The 25,293-nt window shown below is 45.3% G+C and overlaps 1 protein-coding gene across 1 annotated transcript in view; it reads left to right on the plus strand.

The window, feature by feature from the left end:
- Positions 1-94: 94 nt before the first annotated feature.
- Positions 95-25,293, plus strand: part of LOC105280652 — a 379,732-nt gene continuing 354,533 nt past the window's right edge. Inside the window, exon 1 of the mRNA XM_011341344.2 lies at positions 95-1,206. The gene's annotated coding sequence lies outside the window, so the exon portion shown is untranslated. The remainder of the gene's footprint in view (positions 1,207-25,293) is intronic.

Here is a 25,293-nt window from a genome sequence, read left to right on the forward strand (position 1 = left end):
TGTGCGCGGTGGTTTCGTGTTTCGTATACGCGCGAACACGCACGACGGTACGCGGACGGCCGTGTCCGTCCGACGACGACGACGCCGCCGCCGCCGCCGCCGCCGCCGCCGCCGCCGCCGCCGCTGCTGTGTGTGCGTCCGCAACGTAAACGCGCACGCTTGTCGCTCGCCGTTGCCGTTTATCGCGAGTGATTCAGTGATAAGTCATTCGGTCGTTCGTTCGGCGAGACGATGCGCCCTGAACGTAGCTCCGTGTCGCGCCAACACTCGTGACGCGCGAGCGGCCAGTCCGTTGCAGATGTCGAGTAGGACGAGTTGATAAACAAATCGCGACAGGTGGACGAGGCGGGGCGCCGAGGAGGACATTGCCAGCGAGAGCGAGGTAACAACGTCAGTCAGATATACGAAACCGAGTTTCGCGATAATTCAAACGGCGCGATCGGGACTGGAGGAGGAGGAGCATCGCGAAGTTGCACGCGCGCCTTTTTCGAGCGTCGTGCATCGCGAACTCCGTGACGTCACGAGTACAAGTGTCACGCGTTCGCAGATCTACGCGTGTCCCCGAGTGTGTATCGTGCCGTGTGCCAGCGGGCTTACGATCCCAAACCCATCTGTGCTGTTCGATCAAGCGTCATTTCGCACAGCCGCCGCGTCAGTGATTTCATCGTGACACGGAGAAACGGTGAAACGCACACGAGCGTGGAACTTTGGCGCGTCGCGCCACATTGGCCCTTTAAATCGCCCGGGGCGCCCCCTCACTTTGACGCGGCGCGCGTGTAACGGTGCCCCGGTGAGCCCTGCGGCCATTTAAATCCCACGAGGTCGGCCGTGACCGGTTCGACGTTGTGTTTAAAGGGCCTATCGTCTTAATCGTCGCGTCGGACTTGTGGCTCTCGCTCTCCCTTTCGTTCTCTTGGTATATATCTCTCTCTTGTCGGCTCGTCTGTATCGTTCCCGCTCCCGCCGCGGCTAGTCACGCGCGCGAGATCGCAAGCTCCCCGCGAGGAGATTCACGACGCGACGCTTGACCGTGTTTTGGCAACGATCACCGAAGCCCACCCCGCTGCTCTGTGTTGGCCACAACCACAACGCGGGACCTGAAGAATCATGTAACGTCCGCCGAGGGAACCGCCGACCACTGAACCCGCCCGCCCGGCTCGGAATGCGGGATTCCTTCGCAGTTTTTGGCGAGACGTGTTTGGCTTCGTGAGTACCTGCCTTTGTTTTCCCTCTCTTGGCCGCCGTTAGCGCCGGCGCGACCGCGATTCCTCCGTCGATCCGCACTCTGGGCTGCTTATACTTTACTCGAAATTAATCTTTGGAAACCGAGCATGTTTATGCGCGCCCGTACCTTGTTAATGTCAGAAGTAATGGCGGAAGAATATTTTTTATTTACCATGTTAATGAGTTTAATATTAATGATAATCATTCATATAATATCATAATATACGAAGTCGAGTGTTAGAGACAGAACAGTGTTAAATTATTAAAGTTTTTTAAATATATTATGTAATATTTGAAAAATATCTGACAGACCATATAAAATATGGAATTTTTATATTACTTTCATGCTTGGTACCAAGAATTAATTTCGATTTGTAAAGCTAGATAAATTAGTCTTTCAAATGTCAAGTATGATATCAATATGTGCTGTCAAATGAAAATATATGGAAATCGTCCCAACGAGTCGCGCATATTTTACGTGAAACTGGAAACCGACCATACCTGTACGTATATGTCAGCAAGATATTAGAATATTAAGATTCAATCGATGACTCATTTTGTCGATCAAACGTCATAAAGTGACTTTTAACAAGTTTGTGATTGTCGATGCGATGCAATGCGTGCAGCTGGCGTTGCTTTTACACTGCAAAAATCCCGGCTAAAACGAGTGAAATTTTCGTGGATGCATCTTCTCGAGCACACAGAGTATAACGAATTTCAGAGGAGAAGCGTGTATTTTCCCCGGTGTTTCCCTCGTTGCGGATATCGCCGTGTGTGACAATCGATACCTTCGCTCTCGTCGACGCTTTTTGCATTGAGCGACGCGTGTAACAAGAGTAAAAACCGAAAAGTTAACGTCTCGTACGTACTTTGATGTCATGTTGTTGCGCGCAGTTCGAGGAAAATACAATAACGACTAAGATATGTATAGACAAAAGTCCGCGGTAATTTAACGCAAATCCTCTACGAGCGACGACAATTGCGAACGTGCTTTTTCTTGTTCGCATTACGCAAGCATACATTTTCCGGATTATCTAGCATTATGACCCCAGAGTTTAAAAGAGTTCTCTTTTGGAGCTTAGCGTCGTCAGTATGTTCTTAAGTGCAATAATAAACGGTTGCGATATTAATTTTTTAAATAGAAGTCGATTGTAGAGAATCCGTTTTCATACAGAACATTTCGATACGATGCTTACGTTACAGGCGATGTAATTTTGGCAACGTAATATTTTTCACATTTTCATTTTATATTTTTCTTTCCAATTACGAGTTATAATTCTTTCTAACAGCGAGATTTCGAAATTTATTTCAAGCTTCGTGGTACGCTATTTCCGTGGCAAAGCGATCGGCGCATGGCCGAGTAAAAACTACCGTGCGCGACCACGTTTTGCGATGTATAATTTTTTATCTTATCTCACGAGTGCGTGCTGCAATTATTATTGAACGCAGTCGCGTTTAATGCCGCAAATAACAACGGGCAAAAAGGTACGTCGACACGGATGCGGTTGCTTCTAACGTCGCTTTTGTAATTGCGATCACGTTAGGCTCCTCGATTCGCGAGAGTGCCAAATGTTGTGCTTAATAGATTTCTCTTGCCAAGGAGTGCAGCCAGCTGTGCTATCAATTTATTAACCCGACCAGTCTCGGAGACTACAGAATAGTCTCCAAGAAACGAGGTCAGAGTCCGATTCGCGTGTTTTTCCGAGCGACAGTCGACTAATCTGTTTAGGTGGACAATTTTCTCGTTACGTTGGGCAGTATCTTCAAAACCCGATAAGATACTATAGTTACATATTAATTGATCGATTAAATTGACCAGTTATTGTTCGCTTATCAGGCGAATGAACGAATAAATTTTTGCTGGCGAGCATTATCTGAAGCCGGCACGGGAGAGATATAACGCGAATCGATCTTCAGTATTCGCGCAGGAAACCGATCCGTGAGTTATTATACGTTGGCATTTTCCCCGCACTATTTATAGCTCGAGATATTTGTTTATATTTGTCCTATAAAATACGGCACGATGGTGAAAGCTCTATCGGCAGTCGACGCACGATGCATAGTCGTAATGAAAAGCCGTGTGCCATTAGTCCGCGTGTCGCGGCCGGAAATGGATGGCTGTTTTTTTCTCTCCTTTTTTTCCTTTTTTTTTTACACGAAAATCGCGTGGCGTTACCGCACCGCGACCCGTCACGTGCACGCGCGACTGCATGTAAAATGCCGCCATTCTCGTTCGCGCGACGTGCATTTCGCTCGAGCGAGCGCCGTGAAATCCGATTGAACGCGTGCCACGTGTAATGTATCATCTCTCCGTTAGACACGCTCTCCTCGCTAAAATTTATTTTACACGTATCTTACAGGCGTATTGATACAATTTCGTCGTCGGGCGTATGTCAGGCGAGACAAACGTATATTTTGCGAGAAGATGAGTCTTATTGAAACAATTTAATGGGTTGTCGGGTGAAACGCAAAATTCATGGCGCCCTCGAGGCTCAGACGACGTCTTCAGCTGTTCGATACAATTCTGGACAAGTTAATCCTTTTTGATTAAATCTTTGATCTGAAATCCGAGACGAACAAAGAGTCTTGTCTTTATACTTTTATAGGATTAAACATCATTGATTGCTTGCACGCGCGCATGTGTGTGTGTCATTCCACTTCGCGTGCAGGAAATTTTCGCAAATGGAGCGTGGAATACGTAGAAAGAAGTTTTGTTCCTAGATCTTTCTCTCATTTCCGCACGGCGGCGATCTTAACTGAAAACGTCACACTCGCCCCAACTCGCGGGCGGAAAATCGAGGTATCGACGCAATTACTCGCGCGCTTAATTACTTCGGCAGGTTTTTCGCAGCAGCGCATCGCCCCCCGCGTTCGCTTTTTATTCGCGCAACTCGGAAAAAGAATTCTCCCCGCATCCACAAGCGCGCTTTCCCGCGCGCGCTCTTCGACCCTTTCACTTGCGGACTCATCAATCTCGTCGGCTGGTTTTCCGACACGCGGCCACACGATCCCTCATTTCCAGCCTTCTCTTATTCGCTTTCTTCCGCGGTCGTTTCGCTCGCTTACGTTTACGTAAGCCCGCATTATCATATCTCATGTACGTCGCACCGCGTATCACACATTACGCTAGAATTCATTGACACATTGGCAAACACATTCATTTCTTTTTATGTTCGCGTATGACATATCGGTTTCGACCGACTCGCACTTTGAGCGTTGTTTTCAAGTTCATTTTGCGGCAATCGATATAACATCATAGTCAATCTGTAAAGTAGCAGATAGCTATTTTACGTGGAGTATACAGGAGAGTTACTTAATCTTCTTAATGCTGGATTATGGAATTTACGGTGCAGTGAACATAACGTGCTTGTACATAATCTCTGAATACATTTTATATAAGTTAATAGTTCCTGAGAACAGAATATCACGCATTCTCTTTGGAGACAGTCATAATCATGATTGATTTAAACCTTACCTCGAGATTGCGTTCCATTGACATATGGTTTTCATGTAGAGCCAAGCTTTGTAAATATTTCGAGCGATAAAATACTTCACCGAAACGTTGGATTTCGATGAAATCTCCTGTTTGCAATATACTACGTGCGTGCAAATCCTGCTCGACGTTCTGGCTATTATACCATGCGGTTTTTCACCGAGTGCACGTGCCGTATATAAACGCGGGTTAATAACGTTACTGACTTCGTGAGCCAGCCGTAGTTAAATATTTTTGTTCGTTCGACCACTAACAACCGACCGTTAACGTTAATTTCGATTTTTGTCAAGGTTTGCGGATTTCTTTTTTGCGTAGTTCTTCCCTCTCGTAATACCGAAATTATTTAACGTATGATCTTCTGATCTGCTATTCGGTAAATGTTAAAAAAGCTTCTAGTGTAATTACACAGCTACTAAAAATATATTTATATCACTGAAAGTACGCTTCACTCATTCACATGATTATTATCTAACACGTACCAATTTATGTGTAAAAATGCACGCTCTAATAACACCGTGCATCTGCGAATCGTATTTTCATGCATATCGATCGCGCTGTTAACTCGTAATTAATGTCGCGTGTTCGCATCGTGCAATTTTTCGCATTCCCCGCGAGACCTTAATTCTGCGGTGACTGCGTCGTTAACTTGTCACATGCGCACGCACACATGGCACCATTTCTAAAAATTTCGAGATTATATTAGATCAGATCAGATCAGAATTAGAGAGGGAGAGAGTTTTTATATAAACGTGTCTGCCGAGAATACAAGCTAAAAAGCATTTTCTGACATCCCAAATCGTTTTATAAACATTCGTCCATTATGCTTTCGGTGGAGTCGTATCCATAAATCTGTTTCTTTGCGTCGAGCAAATAGACGATGGTGTATGCAATATAATATGGCAGCAGGATATAAATTTGCAACGTGGTGCGTCCTCGAGAAATTACATTAATATTGCACGTCGCGCGCGCGGAATTTGATCGGATGTTATATTTATAACAGGCCACGTTGTTGTGTCCGTTTCTTCGCAGAGGTAATTGGATGTCTATATCTCCGGAAAACTCCGCGGCCCATTCGTAAATCGATATATTTCGTGGCAGTGACAAGTTAGTGCCGGCTCGTCTGTGTAAAATTTGTCACGTCCGCTCGTAGCTCCTAAAAATGAGCTCCCTCGCTATTCCGCTCGTCTTCGTTTTTATCATCGTAATCCTTTGACTCGCTGCTCGCATCGCGTATTCTTTAATTGAGGACCCGGTGTACCGAGACATTAAGTGCGTGTCAATTAACACCTTACATTTTTATAAAGTTTGATAGACTCTAAAGGCCTCTTCACACATATCCGTGACGTGTCAGTGCCGTATTCGCTCAGTTCCGTGATTTTCCGTCGGTATCAGTACTAATAGGTATTGTTCCATTGTTTTTAAATGGACGTATTTATACATGTCCGGCGTAGTAACGTATTCGAATCGACACGGCACTGATACGGTACTGACACGTCACGGATATGTGTGAAGAGACCTTAATGTGACTTTACTGTTCCTCGAAATTGCATCTAATTATCGTTGAATTAACTATACTCGGGCATTGTGCTTGTTTCTTAGGTGTTCGGAGTTTCGCGTAGATCTACGCAGAGAAACTGAGAGTACCGCGTTTTTCGCAGGAAAAATATATAATTAACGTGAAAAGTGTAATTAGTTTACAAAGAGAATTTCTTGCGGCGCAGAGCGTTTTCTTTCAACAGTTGTTATTCAGGTGTGCTTGACAGTTATCGCACAGTACGATCGTTCGAGCGAAAGATAGCCTCCGTCATTAACATTTAGGAAGAATTAATGACGCCAGATAACCGTTATCGTTGTATTCGTGTTTTTACTGCTCTTAGTCATACACATGGGAACACTGGATAGTCCATTTTCTTCGCGTTAGTAATACTTTTATCCCATTGATGATATCCATAGTGCTCTCCGTTGTGTAATTTAATACTACTTCGATACAGATATAGATACAGGCGCAATGATAAGCTCGGTACGAGGAGAAAATTTTATCGGTCGTTCCACCGGTCGGCAAATTTTCCGCGGCCGGACGATATTAGGGCAACCATTCGGCAAAATTCTCTGCCGGCTAGGTCCCGTTCCGGTTCCGTGCAAGCGATTTGAATAAAAGACCCTGACCGCAGAATGCTAACTATACTGCACGTGCAAACCCCGAGAACGAGAGAGCGTTACAAGTATGATTGCGTCCGTTCGCGAGTTCGGTATTTGCCGCGGAGCTACGCGAACGCATACGCAAACGTTCACCGTAATTTCAGGTCAGTTATCGTTTTCTCCCAGTTCCCATTTAATTACAATAGGAGGTTCTCTCCGTTACAAAACGGAATGCCGTCGTTAAAGTACGACGAATGCCTGCGGGGCTGCACAAGTACAATCGTTCTTGAATGTAGCACAGTATAGTACAATACGAGACGAGCTTTCATTGTCCTTGTCCCTCCCTCTCTCTCTCTCTCTCTCTCTCTCTCTCTCTTTTCCTCTTTGATCTAGATTTGTTTCAATGAATGATGACATTTATAAATAATGTTACATAATATTAATGTAATTCCATGTGTGTGTGTGTATATATATATATATATATATATATATATGTATATATAGCGTGACAATACTCGTGCGCCGCACGAGAGTGGTAGTCCGCTATTTTTAAATTAAAATCCGTTTTAATAAATATTAATAATGAATATATAATACTACTAATAAAGGGCATATAAAATAATGTTGCGTAATATTAACGTATTATCGGTAACGCGGGTATCCACGTGCACGATAGCGAATAAAAACCAGATTAACTCGCTGGCTTTTCATCGTTACGTGGTGAATGTGCGCTGTTTCACGCACCGCTTACGCCGTTCCCGTATGCCGGTCGTTAGTAGTACAACGTTAAAATCAGTTATTATCGGTGAGTAAACGCGGCGGCAACATTTAACGCTTAATTATTTTACCGCGGCGTGCAGCCTGGCGTGTCAATGCGAAAATGGCCGCCTTTTACACGTATTTCCCTGTGTTTTCGCGCGGCGCAAAGGGAACTTATAATGCAAAAGCGCGATGGAAACGTCGATTGCCAAATTTCCAGTAACACTCGCACGTTAATTCCGTTAGTCGTTGACACGTATGGTCCGTGTATGCTCGAGACACGCGTTTTCATTTGATCAAACTAGAAAATGCCAGGGGTGAACCTCTCTCGCGACCTCTCGCTAAATGCCCGGCTGAATAATATCGGCTTTGCACGCTCTAATCTCTATTTTCTGCCCTCTTGATCGTCGTAGAAATCATTTTGATCCGGATCGCGTATTCAACGATCGCGTACTCGTTCGCACGTGAGTGAAATTATTAATAGTATCTCTCTCCCGCTTTTATTCTCGGTTTACTCCACACGGAGTTCGCAGAGACCAACAACGTGCGTTGCACGGCAGATTCACTCTCTCGACGACGCCGACGCCAAGTAATTGCAATTAACATTTGTTTCGCGAAATTGTTCACCCGCGACACTCCAAAGCCGCGCGCAGCGAGAACTTTTATTCATCCTTGTGCTTATTTTATCTTCCTCGCTGCTTACCCGGAGAATTGAAAGTTGTCGGTAGGTGCGTTGCCATCTCCCTCTCCGATTCTCTGCCGTGATTTCGTGTAATTAACGGTTCTCGATGTCTTTGTTGTGTCATAACAGAAATTTCTTGTTAAACGCGGTTTTCCTGATTTTGCGAGATGAAAAATCGAAACTGAAAAGGAACTGTTCTTTTGTCTGTGAAGTATTATGTTATAGGTTGAGAGACGATTAACTTTTTTTCCGATTTTTGATGTCACGAGCGAGATTATGGTTTTAGAAAGCGAATCGTAACACTTGCGTAATCCAACCTGTTGGTTGGCAACCGGGTCCACCGTTTTAACGAAATAAGATTACAGATGCAGCGTTTGCGTGTACGATATAATACGGTATAAGTTAACCGGCGCTAATCGTTGCGTTCAACAAGCGGGATTTGTGTGGTTTCGGAGGCGACTTATCGGCGCACGGTGAATCTCGAAAAATCGTACATACTGTCATGTAACGACGACTTTATATTCGCGCGCGAAACAAATTCGTCGTGTCGCGATTATCAATATTTCGGTAATATTTCCGGTACACCGGGCCGTTAATAATGGGAGCATTATTAACGAAGGAACTCGCGCGCGAACGCGGTGTTAACGGCCTACCGAGCGCGCGGTAATACATCACGAAGCCCGATAATGCACCGCGCGGGACAGGTGACGTGTAATTGTAAACTCGATCAAAAAGGCCGCGGCTACCAATGCGATCGGCGACCAATGCCTTTCCCCTGCGCTTCTCGCTTCGTGTGTATGTGTGTATACATATATATATATATATATATATATATCATATATAGATATAGCCAGCACTCGCGCCCGCCCGTCCCTTTCGCCAATCCCCTCGCCTTACGGTCCGGCCGTCACGCGCAGGGATTATTCGGCGAGAGTTTTCGAATGTTCAATCATTAAAAATGCCGTTGACAGAGAGAACTCAGCCCGATTCGCCCCGCGCTCATATTTTCGACGAGCGAAATATCTCGGCGAAACGACCGCGCGAAACGAAATACGGAACAACGCAATTTGCATATTAGCGGATAAAAATCGCGAAAAATTTCAGGCTCGTTTCGGACGGATGAAATCGTGGTCGTGGCTACGTGATTATTTTTCGATAACAGGCATACAAACAGCGGTCCATCGTGAATTGTATCGCGCACGGCGAGATAAAGCAGAATGCATTCGACGCGCGCGCGCCTTATAAAAATATCACGTTATCGGGAAGCGCAGAATCAATGTTTCCTCACGTGTGAAACTTCTCCGAAGATACGGAGGCGCCTCTACGACAACATGACCGATAATCTCCTCGCGTCCGTGCACGCACGTACGCCGCTGCGTGAGAGATTTTATTCACATGTTAGCGGTATTTCAAGGATATCGAACCAGTTCCACGACCGATTGTACCATGGCCTCTGCAAAATGTCGCACCGGCCGATCACTTTCGTGCGAATCGGAAATTTCTCAGGGATGTAACACCGCTGGAGCGTGTACCTGAACGAATTGCAATTATGCTACGAACGATATATCGTTATTATACAGCGAACGTTTTAGCGGTTGGCCTTTTTTGCTTGCGAATGAGTCCGTGGATCGTAGCGCTTCAAAATCACAAAAGGCTACTACGATTTTACGTAATAGCGTGAAATTTTAATACGCTCCGTATCAACTTGTGGTGAAAATTACACATCCGCATCGTTATACATTATTAAATCTTCATTTACGTGTTTTAATTTTATTTCTAAAATATGGAATATTGCGCATTAAATATTCTTTCTCTCATTACGTTAAAATATATATGTAATCGTTCGGTGATTTTGCATCGCGTTCTCTAATTAATTCGCGGTTCCGCGTCCCGTTTGCGCGTAATATTTTTCGCGCGCGAGCGACAAATTCGCAAAAGCGGAGGACCGTGCGGCGCGTATTAAAATATCTTTTTTAGCGCGATGAGCGTTCGGCGTCATAATCCAAAACGTAAAGAACGATACGGGCGGAACACGGCAAGGGACAAGATTTATAAGGCTCTCACGGGCCGCTATAAAGCTTGAGAATTCTATTTATTTCGCGCGCGCGCGGGGCCAAATGTGGGCCGGACGTGCGATGAGATAAATTTACGGTCCTTTTTAGGCATCAAATCTGGCGGGTCGGTGAAGTTTGGCCTGCAGCCAGCCGAGGCCTCGGCCGTTGCGAGAGGCGAGATACACCAACACGCGAACGCGGCATTATGAGGATATTTAATTTGCGCTTCGCGCCGTTATATTTCACTCCGCGTTGATGGAATGGCTTGTTCTCTTTCTGTCTCTTTTCCTTTCTCTCTCTTTCTCTCTTGCGCGCGATTCACCGTTTGCTAGTGGCCTAGACGTGATTTACCGTGATCTCTATCAAGCCGGCTTCAAAATACGCGCTGATTTCTTTTTTTTTTATTATTTCCTCCGCCTGTTCAACTCCCTTCACTCGTTTCCTGTCTCCGCAGCCTGTTACGTTTTCTTCTTTTGGCTCTCGCTGGACACAACTTCTTTTTTTTTCTTTTTTTCATCTCTACGTGTCCGTGTCCCGGAGCGTACGTTGTGATCCAACGTTTTTCACTCAGGCAGAGAGCGAGGATTAGCACCGTACGTCATCAGGAACGAGAGAGAGATCGACTTACGTACGTTCGTATACGTTCAAGGCCTGTGATCTTTTTTGGACGTTTTGGGAATTTCACGCTTTGATAGATTACAGAGAAAAATGGCGTACTAAATTTTCGTCATTGTATCTGTCCACGTAGACGAAAATAGAGCTCGCTTTTGGCGGGTGTCCTGCGAAATCGTACGGCTTTTCAGCAGAATGGTAATTAGCATTACCGAAAGGGAGAGAGAAAGAGAACCGATGTGTTGGAAATCCACGATGTTAAGAATTTCACTGCGAATGAATGTTTAACGGCAAGCGGACGGCCGCGTTTGCTCCGCGATTATCCGTGATAATAATTAACGACGCGTATTTTAATAAATCGTCATTATTGTTATACTGCAAACGTGCCACGATAATCAAGGGGAATCATTACGGGACGCAATCCGGTTATAATAATAAAAGCGCACGTAATAATAACGAGAATAACAAAATAGGGCACGGGGATTATACATATAAATGTTGTTTCTCCATTATTTTCGTTCAAACTGACCCATATCCGAACATGAACAAGTGCACCTATCCCCTTACATGTTGCAAAATATATTTGTGCAATTTGTGATGAAAATAATGAATACAATAATTAATAACAATTTATACAAAACGCAACATCTCTCTTACTTGACTTATTAACATTTTCCTAATATAACAAAGAATCTGCCCTAATCACCGTCGAATAATATTTGAACTAAAAGAGGAAAATTTTTCTCCAAGTATTTAGAAACGGGCAGTCTCCGTTACACGTCGATAAATGCACATTTGAAGATGATTTCGTTAACGACCTTACTTCTTTGGACAAACAAACGCGCACTTGTCGCACTGTTTGAAGGCTTGTAATCTACCGATCGGATCTCGACGAATTTCATCTCGGCTTGCAAGTTAATCAAGTCCATCCTTAATGATCCACGATAAACATGGATGATACAATCTGCTATTTGTAGGCGGGTGTGAGCCGGGAATACGTGAAACGAACGGGCGGGCGGGTGGGTGCATTCGATCGCATTCAGGGTGAGTGGCGAGTCGCGCGGATTTAAAGCGCGCCGTATTAAAATTTCACGCCACCCAACGTGTCGGGGACGACTACTAATTTCGCGTCCCGTGCGGCGTGCGGACGCGGGATTCATTAGTACCAGTAATTTCATTCCGTACTGTAATCCGCGCGTGATTCACCCCGCGAGCGCGGCGTACGTACGTACGCGCTCGCCATTATTCTGTTACATAGCTTTGTAAAGATCTCCGCATCATTCCCACGGGGAGAGGAGCGGGACGCAGAGGGATGTATGCCGACATGGCGCGGCGTGGCGTGGCCCCACCCTAAATAAGCGCCTCTCTTATTTTCTGCTCTTGTGTAAGATTATTATTCCACGGCACACACACATACACAACGCGCGCATACACAGACATACACGTACGCGTACACGCGGTACGCTTAAATAGCCATTGTTGCGCATCGCCGAAAGGTCGTGCTTGTCGATCGATCGAGAGACATGCACTTTCATCTTGTAATAACGATGGACCGCGAGGAGCAGTCCTCCTTGTGCGCAATCCTTCTTACGACATTGTAAGGTTCTTTCTCGACTTGTACTTTGTGTCTCCCTCTCGAGCACTCCCTTCCATCGCGCGTACTCTTTCTTTTATGCGGATCGTCTCTTGTACTCGAGATTAAGAATTTCATCGAATCTATCAGGAATTCGTCTCTTCTTGCATTGTCGGTTGCATTCTTTCGTGTTCGTTCAGAAATGCCTCGATGCCGCTCGCAGAATTAACGCGTGTGATGGATGCTGCAATTGATGTAGATATATTTTCATTCCGTTTATCGGTACATATAGCTGTTATTTCTACATATCGAGCCTGCGTCAGCAATATTCGTCACGTTCTAAATGTATGCGCGAAAATTGTTAAAACTGAGCGACGTTTCTGAATGACGACCGTGAAAGTATTTCGGCGTAAAGGGAAGACTGGTGAATAGCGAGACCGAGAGTGATTCCACCAGAATCGCGTGTGCATGAGTTACAAGGAAGAGGCAGAACGTGAAAGTCTTGAAAGTTTCTCGCACGTAACGGCTGTCTCGCCCTCTTTACTGTGCCGAGATGCGAGACGATTAGATACGCTTCATCGATCGCGTTAATAAACCCGTTGTCGGGCGTTGTTCATATTTAGCCGGATTAATGTTACAAAAATTTTCATTATCAACGGGATCATCAACAGATAATCATCTGATGCTAATTAATCGATCAGTGGCCAACATCTTTTTATACTGTTATTTGTTTTGGCGATAGGAGAAGTGACTCAAGTGTCCAGAAATGCACTTTTTAAGAAAAAGCCTCTAAATTGGCGGAAATATAAAATATATGAGAATTGTAGAAAGAATCGTTACGCGCTCATCAATCTCCGATTAAATCAATATATCGCTTTCCTTTTTTTTTATTAGTATCCACGTATTTGTGAAGTGAAATGTGGACAAAAGCAGTCGGTAATAAAGATGTCGAATGTGATTTCTACGTGTACGTAAGGGGGTTTCTATCGCGTCGCTGTATCTTTACACGAACGCGTTCGTGTAAAAAGAAGGATTTCAGCGTTTCTTTTTCCGCAAGCGTCAGTGAAAGCGACAAACCTCGATCTCCGTGTCGACGTCGAGCGGATAAAAAAAGCGACGTAGCTTTCCAGCGAAAGGCTTAACTGTTCGCGGAAGGTACGATCCGCCGGTGCTTTCGAAGCTTTCGCGTAATGACGTGAGTAATCTATGACGGCAGCATGGCCGCGCGTGAAAAAGTAGGACGTCGAACGGATCGAAGTATCGATCACCGAAGAGCGATAATGACTGGCGATGGATTTGAAAGCAGAAGATGCCGGGCAACCTTTTCAAACGACTCTCATTTTCTCCGCCTCGTGATCTGTGATTACTCGCGCGTCATTTGTCGCTACCCGCGGAATGAAAGCGGCTTTTGCCCCTTTAACCTCTGGTTGTCCACAACGTGGAGTATTATCGAAACTTCTCCTATTGTACGCGTTAATTAATTAGTTGCATTGCATCATGGGTGTTGCGCCTTATGTGGCCATCGTGTCGTCATTACCAGCATATAAAAACATCCGCGTAGCGAAACGAGACTAACCGACATTATTAATTGACACGCAACGTGCATAACTAAATTTAACTATTGCATTTTACAAAAAATGATTCATCAGTAACTAATTAACACGAGGTTCATCGAGCCGATGATTTTACTGTGTGAAAGATTTACAGATTTCGTAACCTAACACACATGTGCCAGATCATCGAACATTCTCCAGCCATCCAACATTCAATCTTCAGGGGATTAGTACGAAAAGCGCGTCCGCCATTTCGCGCGTGCTGATCTTTAATTTGGATCGAGGAAACGGAAGAAGGGGAATCGTTTTAATGATCGAACTAGCGGTGAAACTAGGATGAAGGGACGAGCGTGAAGACAATGCCGATCGCAAAGGAGATCGACGCGACGCGCAAAGAGGAGCGAAAAAGTAAACCGCCGCGTAAAAGTTTTACGAGCCGTCGCGGCACCGCCTCGTTGCATCTGTTCGCGCTTTATTTGACTGTGTACGCTATTCCGGGCTCGTCTGCAACCCCCGCAGCTTACGTCCCACGTGTAAATTAACTCCGAAATCGTAAAAGGAACCGTGCAACAATGACACCGCCACTCTTCCGCCTCTTTCATCCCGGCTTCCTGCTCTATTTAATGACGCCACTCTGCTCCGGAAGTATGATCTCGTGGGACCGATGTTTATGGGTCGGCAGTCTTTTTCGGACGTATACAACAGATAAAACGTCTCGCCTAACGAATTTACTGAAATCGCCGTGACGGCGAATTGCGCTTATTGTTAGTATTGTCTGACAGCGCAAGAGTTGGTGAACGCTACGACTAGAATGGATACGAGATTCTCCCTTCGCCTCCTGTGTATTTGTAGCGTGCGAATGTGTGGTTTTTAAATCAAAACGGGCATTAGAATTGAGAGATACATTTTTGAGAAATTACGAGAGTGCCATGCTGATTGATCTGATTTTGAATGAACTTCGGAGCGAAATTAAGATTTAACAGACTCGTCAAGTGAGTTCTAAAGAATGGAGATTTTCACATAAATAAGAGGACGGACAGTTCTTCACTTCACCTCGCACTCATGCGAGTTCCAGGCGGTGTCAAATGAATCGCCCACCGGATATAAATTTCAGTTGCCTTCACGTGTGTTTTGTCTGCGGCCGCGCAGTATGGGGGACGCGCGGTGGGGCAATTGTTATTAATTCTGTCTCCAGGGTACTACTAATATTCATTTGGCCGGCGGATGGGGACGTACCAAGAGCCGCCGATACCACTCGAGTCCCCGGAAAACGGAGTATCTACATCGGGCGAATAACTCAATATCGACGTTGGCTGATTCCACGGGGACGAGACTCGCGACGCTTCCGCGCGTATTTCCTCTATTTTTTTCTCCGTTTCGCCCCGTTCTCACTTTCCGCGAATGTCTCGTGGCGTCGAATGTGGCGCGGATTTAAATTCAGCCTATCAACTCTCCCGACTTTCCGCCGATGATTACTGATCGTAAAACTGTGATCAACTAACTCGTCATTGGATTGCTGAAAACGTGTACGATTTATCACTTAATGTGTTCGTTTCGTTTGTGATTCACAGTTTACGTGTACTTTGCGAACTTGCAACTTGCGGTACAAACTGGCTCGACGAACGCTTGCTGGTTCGATCGCATACATCGTGCCTGTATTGGGAGAATTGTTTCTCTTCGGTCGTCGACAGTTGGTGAAAACAGTAATTGCCAATCGATATATCCGGTATGCGCGGCCCAAGTTTATTTCCTGCCGAGGAAGTGGTTCGCTTTCACGCCGCGATCGCGGTGAACGCGACGATTCACGTCTTCGTAACTAACGAGGAGAACACCGCGACGAGCACCCCCTGAGAGTGGCAAACGCGAGATTGTTTCCGCCGTTACGAAGTCTTGTGTAATGTGGAATAGGTTGTTCTGCGGTTCTGCGGAATAAGTTCCGTCAGGATGTTGCACTCGGTAAATAATTCCGCGCATCGGAAATCTCGATCGCACCATCCACCGCGTCTGTATTTTTATCGTCGCATATTCTGTACCGCGCTCTCGGGAGATAATCTCTCTTGAATACGTACCTCGGAGCGATTTAAAACGCGAGGGAGACAGGGGAAGGAAGAACAGGCTGAGGACTCCGTCCGAATCATTCTGCTCGTATTTTTCTTCGTGAAATACGTTCCACGGCGAAGGATTTACCTGATGCCGTCCCTCCCGCAGCGACGTACATAAACCTCGAGAAATTAATCCCCCAGGATAAGACAGCATGACGGAGCGAGCGGAGGAGGCAAGACGGAAGGGGTCGCTCCCTTTCCTTTTTACCTTTCTTTCTTCGTTTTTTCTACGCCTTTTTCCTTTTTTTTTCTTATGCAACCCGATGTCTCGCGCTTGCTGAGCAACGATTAACCTAAAAAAGTATACGACTCCTGCCCTTTACTTTTCGCGCTCTTTTTTCTACTCGCCTCTCTTTTTCAGTCTCTGAATTTCCGTCGTTCTTTTATTTCGCGTTTTATTTACCGTTCCCTTTATCTACCTTTCATGCGTCTGCGCTCGGCGATAAAACGCACGTTTTTCTGAGTATTCATAGCTTAACAGTTAGTATCTGCATGTTTCTTTAGTTCAAGATCTGAATAGTCACGTTTAGATGCGAGCGATTCGAAACAATAGCTACACGAGCCACCTATAGAATACATTAAATGTACTCGGAAGACTTCTCCAGATCTGTGAAGAAGGAACCAATATTAAAAAATACCGCGTCTTGACTCCAGGGTCTCATGTCAGAAAACTCACTGTTCCATTATATATGTACAGCGTAAAATAGAGAACGAGGCGAGCGGAGAAAGTCCCTATTGTTTTGAGAAATTGTCATCCGCGTGTGTTTCCTCTTCTCGTCCTTCCCTCCGAACGTGGAAGTGAGTAACGTCAGCAACCCTATCCAACCCATCAGCCGTTGAAACCGTTTGAGCTCAGCTGCACCATACCCACCCTCACCACGCCCGATCACCGATTCTTCTTCCGATAGATATCGGAAGAATGTATCTGCGGTCTACGCCATGCTCGATACGGCCTCTCCTACATCTCGAAGGACGCGGTGCCGACACCGGTAGTGGTGTATTCACGTATATTTTTCGACCAACCAATAACATCCGGCTTTACCTCCTCGCTATCGCCATTTCAGGGTACTTGCGAGTACGTTGTTACGGACAGGCGCGCGTTATTTCCGGGCTCGCCGTGTGTGCTCGTCGCTTCCCCCGATCCGCAATTCTCTTTTCCGCTTTCTCATATGCCGCGACACGCGGGATTTGTGGCGGTTTTACTTGCCTCACACCCCGGCTGCACGAAGACAGTTGCTACTGCGGGGGCGCGAGGGTGTACGTGTGCACGTGGGATTTGAAGCACGCATTCCTGGCGCAATCTACGATAGGCCGGCGCGAAAATTGCGGTAGGAGGGTGGACCGAGGAAAGAAAGGAAAGAGGCGATATATATATATATATATATATGCTGAAACGGGAATCGCGCGATCCGTCCAAGTCCTCGATCGGATTCGCTCTCTCTGGACAGTCGGATCACGTGTCCCATTCGCGAATAAAGAATAAAGCAAATACGGAGGCTCTCGTCTTGGCTGGTCGTATTTGCACACGCAGAAATCCCGCTTGCATGTGCACGCGATAACCTTCGACGGCCCGAGAGATTTCTCGCGCGGCGTAAGAACGCGCGTCCGCTTCTTCCCGCGGTTTCTGTTAGTTACAGATGGCGATGGAAAAACCGGTGAGGAGAAGGGAAGATTCACCGTCGTTTTTCACGGCGAGTACGAGCCACTTCTTCCTATTTCCGCGAGAGGTGCGTCTCTTTATCACGATTCACCGATCCGGAAACGGTCCGTTTCTCGAACAAGCGAATCTCATCCGACGCGACGCTTCCGACTTACTAATATCCATCTGTCAAGATACTTTTTGAGGGTACTGATAATCATGCGTATGAAAGATTAATCGATGAATTGATTGATCATTGGATCCATTTTGTGGTGATTACAAAATCACACTCTGCCTCTGCGCTAAGTCTCCCTTCTCGCAAAATTGCACGGCATAAGCAGCCTCGCCACAGCAACCTGCTGTCCGTGTCAGGCTACACTTATGTATGTGCACCTCGCATTCGTATTGGTATGCACACGTTCGAATTCCACCTTTGTGCGTAAGGTCGTGTCCGCATCGCGCGGCAGCAGCGAGAATCTAAAGGGCATAATGAATCCACATAGCCGGTTCGCTCGTGCGCTCCACGAAGGTCTCTCGTTGCCATTGGGTGGCGGAAGGGAGAAAAGGGAGCCCGGAGAGAAGAAGCCTTAAGCTTTTCCCCGGCAGCGAGGAAACTTCGATAATCCTCGTCGTTTACGCTCACGTAGGTGCACGGCTCGCAGGCGTCCCTTTCCTCCTCGTCCTCTTCGTCCTTTTCCTCCTCTCTTCGTCGTCGTCGTCGTCGTCGTCGTCGTCGTCGTCGTCGTCGTCGTCGTCGTAATTGGGGGACAGGGCAGGGCCAGGTCGATAACGGGGCACGGAGGTTAAAACGCACGATAAAATCGCCGTTATTCGCTGGGACTCAGAGGCTCGAGCACGATCTTTTGTGTCTCGCCGTGAAAAAGGTGGCGTTTAACTCTTCTGCGTTCTGCCTGGCAGAATCGCCGATCGTAAGTCCTCGATCATTTGGACAGATTTGTTTCCCTGTCACCGGCTGCTCTCCGCACGCGTGAATAATGCATGCAGATATAAGTTTATTATACGCGGAAATACTGGAAAGCATGTGTTCATAAATATTTAAGGTGCTTACATTCAACGTAAAAGGTTGACGTGTCACCGATCTGCCGTATCCGGCTGCAGATTTCGCCGCGGGGATCTTTCATACGGGACTACACACGCTTTGACACCTTCCACGAGCGATGGCGTTCGCCAATTTGTGGATTTACAATCTGTAGATTGCAAAAAGAGCGACACGGTGAAGATGAATATGGATTTCGGTAATAATGAGTTATGGAAGTTTTATCGGTACTTCACGATTGCTGCATGTGTTGCGACTGCACGTGTGTTACTCCTGCTGCAATATTTCACGTGTACGGATATCTCGAACTTTACACGAGACGTATGGGGATTCGAAAGAATTTTTTGCTGCTTGGAAAGATCCCGAGGAACGTTCCGAATCTGTCGGCGTTATATTCCTTATGGAGCCGAATGTAAAATGTAACAAAGGAATTCGCGAAGTTATACTCGCGACCTTCTCCCGTCTCCACGTCGGGGTCGCGAAAAAGTGGACACGATATAGCGGGACTTTAAAATTCACCTCGGCGACTTTAGCTACGTTCCGACGAAAGTTTTATAATCTCGCTTTCCCGCGACCACGTAGGTGAGCTCATGTCGCTCCGCTCGAGGTATATAAGTCGGGAAAGGGTGATGGGGGTTAAAAGACGCGAAATGCTGAAGTTGTCACAACGACGAAGATGCACAGAGAAAGGGCGGAAGAAAGGATGAGGTCGAGCAAGAAAAATAAGAACAAGGCAGTCACGGAGCCGAATTACAGAACACGAAACCGAGCAGCGCGGCTGAACTTGTAATCAAGGAAAAGGAAAAAGGTATGCGGGGGAGGGACGAGGGCGACGATCCGCTTTTGTAGATCACCAAGAATGAAAGGGAAAGAGAAAGAGAGGGTGTGGTTTCGGAAAAATTTGCCTCGCTTACATCCGATCTCTTTGTGAAACGACTCCGTTTCTGTTCTTCATCCTTAACAAGCTTGAATCTATCAATCTTCTCTTGCAGGGTGAGTCTTCGTTTTTGGCTTGAACTTTCGTTTCGAAGAACTCATCGGTTCTCGCCCGAACGGGCATTCAAGTGTATACTTTCCTGTTTTTCTCGGAGCTTGTTAAGCGAAATTTGTACGCGCGAAGGTACGCTAGTTACGCGGGAATGGTCGTTGGAAATAATGTTTCTCATCATAATTGATTCAGAAAATATTATCGTAGGAGAGGAGAGGATCGTCCCGAGAGCAAAAGTAGGTACAGCGTACCGTACTTATCGAGGAGAACCGAGTTACACTTGTAAATTGCACGTGACTAGGCACGAATCGCATAAATTCTCTGCAAGACAATAGACGAGCAAGCGGAGACCTGAAACCCTCTGGCAGGCAGGAATCGCTGAATTGAACACAATTTCTGTACGGGCGCTCGGGACGCGGAGAGAGCGAGCGCAGTAATCTGAGATCACTTAAACGCTTTGCCGGCGCACAGCGCGATAATTGATTGCGCGGCTCTTGATTAGCGTTTCCGATCATTTGACACACGCTCTGCAATTCGCGAGGGTGGGCCCTGTCTCGTCTCCGCTCATCCTGTCTAGCGTTCGCAATCGAGTAGAAAATCGTACAGCGAGATATCTATGAAGATACACCTATACCAAAATCTATATTAACATTGTCATATTCCTTCTTTTCTTCCGCAGTCATCGCGGAGAAATTGTCTCATATTGCGCGCACGTTCGTTTCGATTTTAATATTTATGTTGCATGAATAAAAGCGCTGAGCTGAGAAAATGTTTCACTCAGTATTCAACTTAAAGTAAAAACTTTAATTTTTTCAAAATCTCCAATTTTATGTTTGTTAGAGAACACTAGTTAAAATTTTTTGTATAAATACAGAAACTGTACACTGAAAATTTAAATAACTAATGTCACATTTATATTTTAGAACATTAATAAGCGATCATCACTAGTTTCCGCAACGTCCATTTTTTATCGCATGTACATGCGTTCTTCAACGTGAGAGCGTATTTCGGTCGGCGCGGAGTAGAAGCTTGAGAAGACGGAAAAAGAACTAGAGAAAAAGAGAGAGAGAGAGGCAAAGATATCGCCTTCGTAATCCACACACGTCCAGAACTCGTAAGCGTTCGGAACAAGCCGTCCAATTTTTGGGTACGGTCAAGTTGGCGAGGACTCCGCCAATTCTTCCTCGCTCCATCTCGCACCACCCTTATCGTGGGTTACCGTTCTCGTATCTCTACGAGCTAGCAGAAGCACCTTCGTCGAGGAAACGCGCGCGAGCAACCGTTACTCGGAGCCAGAAAGTTTCGCGGATCGATCTCGCGTGCAGGGTTGAACCGCTCTCTTCCAACCCTCCTCTCCACCCTTACGCCTTTTATTCTCTCTTGCCCGCGATCCCTCTCATTCCTCTTCCCTGCCGCGCTTTATTTAAGGCATACGTCTCGACGTTCATCGTGCAGCACGATACGGAAATACACCCTTACTCTCTCCCTTGCCGAGATTCCCTTGCCGGTATCATTGGCTTCGCGGGCCGCTTCCGCTTTCTGCCACTTTCGTGCTTCCTCTTTCTCTTAATAGTGGTGTCTTTGCTTCGTGCCTTCCCGCTTCCTCTCGCCACAACCGCGAACTTTCGGTTGTAGCGTGTGGAGAACAAGGTTTTAAGTATCTCGACAAGATGCTAGCTTTTCGTACTTTTATCTTTTTACGAGGTGCTCTTCCTTTTTCTTTCGCTATTTTCTTCATTCTCGCGTGAGCGAAAATTTCTCCGAAAAAGAAATTCCAACGGGATTGCCTCGAAATAATTCGTCTATTTGAATAATAATCCTTCGCGTTATTTTTCTTTATTTCGGCACCGCATGAACGTGAGAAATTTATCGCTCGCTTGTTCGCCGTTACGTTGTTGTTTACTTGATAAACACTGTGTTGCACATCGTGACCCCGTTTAGTACGCAGGAGCACGAAGAGAACGTTAAGAGCAACGTCTTAAAATTATCCTGCGCCGACATGCGAGGTGTATGCGCTTAGAGTTACGACACTGTCGCATTTCGCGCATCTTATTCAAAACTGAGACCATCGGCTGTAATGCCGGTATTGTCTCGCAATCTTGATGTGTATCAGCGCTGAGTTTCCATGAGAGATGACTTTCGTTGAGGCCATTGTTCGACGTAAAGTACCGCGGCGGTACTTTACGCAGTGAATGGATGAGTGATAATTTGAGGATAAATATTAAAACGTATGAAATAAATAACGAATTTATAAATACTTCCCCGCGACGAGTAATATTATCATCTCTGCATTCTACATGTTTTTAATGACCGTTTAATATTTGCAACAGGCGACAGCGCGGAAAATTCAATGGTATCGAGAGGCGCGAACAGCAGCGCGGCTGTAAACGGTGTTAATGGTCGGAGAAATTTTTGATATTACCATTGAACCGTTCCCACGCGATTTGCCGAAAAATCCCGGTAACGTTTGAAAGAATAATTCGCGTCAAGAGTCAACTTAATACAATTTATCGCTGATTTATTCTGATATATTAATGCAAAATTATCGCGTTAAACGCTGTATTTAGTTTTTCTGATTAAATAAACTTTGCTTTTACAAAGAGAGAGAAGGAGAGAGACTCTGCGATTAAATTATTATACAATTATAAACTGGAACACCCGATCACACACACACACACACACACACGTACATTTATTTCGCCATTGATAATTTGCGTTCGTCGATTTCATCAATTTTCATAATTTTCATTTATTAGCTTTTTCGACTAACATCGCACATTTTCACAAGTAAAATTAACGAAGTACGAAAATTTAAAGGACGGATATGACACATAAAAAGTAATTATGTAATATTCTTTACGATTAACAGTTTATCTAGTCCAGTATGCGCTCAGCAGCGCACGCTGGTGTCGGGTACAATTGAAGATGATGTCGGGCCAAATTAATCTCTTTTTTTTTTCCTTTTTTTTACCGACATCGTCGTTACGTGCCGCGCGCAAACACCACACCCGGCGGTTTTTCGAGAGCCATTCGCGAGGCAATCGTCGAATCGTTTTGCGGAACCAGCCGGAATATCGCGGGGCATACGCGTTTAATCGAATCGTAAATCCATTCCTCTCCTCCGTTCGCGCGGAACAGCTCGAAAATTGCATGCAAATGCAGAAATATTCCGGCGAGAACGTGCGCGCGTCGTGATTTCTTATCGATTCCCGACCAGCGTTTTCCCTCCCCCTTGCCCTTTCCCCTCTTCGACCTTTCGTCGTTCGCACGCTTTCCCATTTTCCGACACCTCAGTGTTTTCAACTACCTGTTCTTTCGTTCTCTCTTTTCTCTTTTTTATTGATCAGTCGCCCCGAGATATTATGTGGCAGGGACGCGAAACGAAATTTTGATAACGTTATGGTCTATTTTCGTTTTCCTGATTTCGAAAGAGTTCTTCGAGATCCACGTGTGTGTGTGTATGTACATGTGTGTAGCAATGACGTTCGGAAGTATCGGTCCGCCGCACGGATGTAGGTCGAACTTTACTATCATCGGTCGGGAACTTTTTGTCGAATTGATAGAAATGGGTGCAAAAGTCGTATATCGATTTGCGCTCGTGTAGGTTTGACTTGCTCGTGTGTCGATGATTAATTAAAGTAAGTTATTTAGGAATATGTGAAAGCTAAAAAGCTTTCAAAGGAAATCAGATCGATTGTATACAGCGTGCAACTAAATGGATTTGCAACCGCTTTTTTAAAACATTAATTATGCTTAAAGAAGATATCGCAGAAAAAGATATTGCACGTTGGCATTTTGTCATCGACATTTATAGGCGGCAGCATGCCGTACTTTCTGACTAGTAGCTGTGAAATTATGACGCGTGCATGCCCTTTGCGTCGACACAACATATACCCATAATGCAATTTGGTATCATTACATCCTTCATTGCATATACACGCTGAAATTAGCATATGACGCAATAATGGTTATTATGAATCAATAACTTTGTTGTTCGGTTTCTTGCAACCGAATTAACGTACTTTTCAATCACAATCTCAAATTCAAATAAATCATTGATTTAATTTTTCCTCTTGAAATTTGTAATCTAATTATACGCGTTATGGAAAAATTTGTACTTTTTCTAAACAATTTGTAGGAACGTTTTTTGAAGTGTATCTTAAATAGATCAGAAAACTTTGATAATCAATTGTTTTATACAAAAGTGTTTGAGAATACTTTACAGTTTCTCTTCATCGATTAGTTAACTTCAACAATTCTACAGTTCCAGCGTTGAAATCTGGTCTCACCGAGCAGATTAATGTGCTTTCACCTTTTATTATATACCTTGTATCAGCTACTCGATCCGTCTGTCGGAGTGCTTCCTGACGACGTATTAGAATCAAGAGTCTGTCGAGCGTGTAATGGCATGCAATTTTCGTGATTGGCAGATGGAAGCCCCGCGTAATGGCTTTTGTATTGGGCGCGATTCCTTTCTTTCTCTTTGCGTTTGGTCAGAGAGGCGTCGAGCTGGCGGTGGCAATCCTACGGGTGTGATCCGTCTATGTCCCTGGCATCGACAAGCTTTCACAAACCCGCACTATTCCTCGGAGATTTAGGAGGGACATTTCGGGAAGAGAGAGAGAGAGAGCCGCGTGATCGCGCGCACCAGAGATGCTGCGTGGAAAAATGTCGGTTGTGAGACACGCCGATAATGCGACGTGCGATTTGTTTCCGCCGGGCGGAATGACAGCGTATCAAAAAGACCGACTTGCGATATTTTCATTGAAACGCGCACTGTTCCATCGTTTGTATGTACATAATTTACGTACGTACGCGTTGCTCGAGTTGGATAGAGAAGAGATATCATTAATTCATCCATCACAAGCATCGCGTTACAGAATGAGCAATTTTGTATTAAAAAAGGATTAAATCTAATCAACGATCTAGTAGTGAAACGAAAAGAGGCGGGAGCAGTTTAGTGCAATCCGTGTTTTTGATGTTAATGCATAAGCATAAACTACAGCCCGTACTTCAGACACGGTGTTTCTCTCAGCTGGCTTCTCCGCGAGAGGAACAGCTGTAACCAATGTCGAGATCGAACACAAATTTATGGGGATATACGTTCACGTGAAAAAAATATCGCCTTCAAAGGACCATCCCTGCAGGACATCGCGTGCTTGTTTCGGAAGCGAAACGTGATACAAAGTTTGACTATTTTGAGTTATCGGTACATGGTCTGCTCTCTCTCTCTTTCTCTTCAAATCTTTTCCATTAGATCTGCAAAATTGTTTCTCAGCTTTTACCAAGTTTACTGAAATAAACGTAATATATAGCAATATAAGGACTATTTGGCTGTAGCTCATCGCGCGCGCAATAAAACGCCACATTTCCCGCGATGAATTATCGCGTAACCCACAAGAATGATTAATCCGATTA

The sequence above is a fragment of the Ooceraea biroi genome, chromosome 4 (assembly GCF_003672135.1).
Source record: "Ooceraea biroi isolate clonal line C1 chromosome 4, Obir_v5.4, whole genome shotgun sequence".
In the NCBI taxonomy this organism is placed as follows: domain Eukaryota; kingdom Metazoa; phylum Arthropoda; class Insecta; order Hymenoptera; family Formicidae; genus Ooceraea; species Ooceraea biroi.